General features: G+C 45.2%; 1 pseudogene; it reads right to left on the bottom strand.

Moving 5' to 3' along the window:
• Positions 1 to 203: 203 nt before the first annotated feature.
• LOC136164083 (protein CEBPZOS-like) lies at positions 204 to 432 on the bottom strand (annotated as a pseudogene).
• Positions 433 to 1,324: the final 892 nt, after the last annotated feature.

Here is a 1,324-nt window from a genome sequence, read left to right as displayed (position 1 = left end):
AACTCCATTTATGACATAGTAAACAAAATTCCCATCAACTTCTTCAATTAGTCCAAAGAACAAAACCTCTGACTTAATCAGAATTTATATTCAACCTTAAATATTCTAAAATCCATCCATGTCAACTTTGTAATTTTAATCTTGCCTAATACTATGAAATAGGGCAAACCTTAATCAATAGTCAAATTCCTAATTTCCTTTGTTTAGCCAGTTTTTTGATTTTGCTTTCTGATTCCATATATTCCACAGTGTTCAATGGATTTGCAATAAACTTCCAAGATGAAGTGGGATTTCTTGCTCATTTTTTGCTTGAAATCTTGACTTGTGTTCATCTTTTTAAACAAAAAATTTGCTCCAGAAAACAGCTACATGTTCACCTACTAAAACTTCTTTAAAGATGGTCTTCGCCAGTGGATCCATACTGTGGGTCATCCAGAGGAGTGTACTCAGGAGGTTCTGCATCTAAACTCCTGAACGATGAGAGGCCAGGTGAAGAGAGGCCCAGGGAGAGAGGACACCGTCTGGATAATCCAGCCCCCGCTGCTCCCAGCTGAATGCAGACTCATAAGTGACACAGGCAAAACCAGCAGAACTGGCCAGCTGACCCCAGCTGAACTGCAGAATTTCTAGAAATAACATATCATTTTAAGCCACTAAGTTTGGGGGTGGTTTATTTCTCAGCAAGGGCTTCCCAGGTGGCTCAGAGGTAAAGAATCTGCCAACGCAGGAGACTCAGGTTCGATCCCCAGGTCAAGAAGATCCCCTAGAGAAGGAAATGGCAACCCACTCCAGTATTCTTGTCTGGGAAATCCCACAGACAGAAGAGCCTGGTGGGCTACAGTCCACGGGGTCGCAAGAGTCAGACACGACTTAGCAACTAAACAATGATCACTTCTCAGCAAACGATAACTGAAATCTTGGGCCGACCCCGAGTCCTCTCTGCCCACGTCTTGCATGTCCAGTCCTGTGGGGTCCACTTCCAGAATATATCATGTATCTGAGCACTTCTCCTCTCATTCCCAGGCACCACTCTGGTCCAGGCCACTGTCCCCCTCACCTGGATTACTCCCAAAGCCTCCTCACTGGATTCCCTGCCTCCACTCTTACTCTCCTGCAGTCATCATACAGGGACCAGAGTGAAGCTTTGAGGGTATTAGATCAAGTCCCCCACCTGCTTGAGACCTTCCAGTTACCTCCTACATCACTTAGATCAAAAGAAAGACCAGGAATTCTTTGATGGTCTAGTGGTTAGACGTCCACCTGCAGGGGACCTGGGTTCAATTCTTGGTCCAGGAAGATTCTACATGCAGGGCAGGGGAGCAAC

The sequence above is a fragment of the Muntiacus reevesi genome, chromosome 3, assembly GCF_963930625.1.
Source record: "Muntiacus reevesi chromosome 3, mMunRee1.1, whole genome shotgun sequence".
Lineage (NCBI taxonomy): Eukaryota > Metazoa > Chordata > Mammalia > Artiodactyla > Cervidae > Muntiacus > Muntiacus reevesi.
Note: the sequence above shows the minus strand (reverse complement) of the source record. Positions and strands in the feature narration are given on the sequence as shown.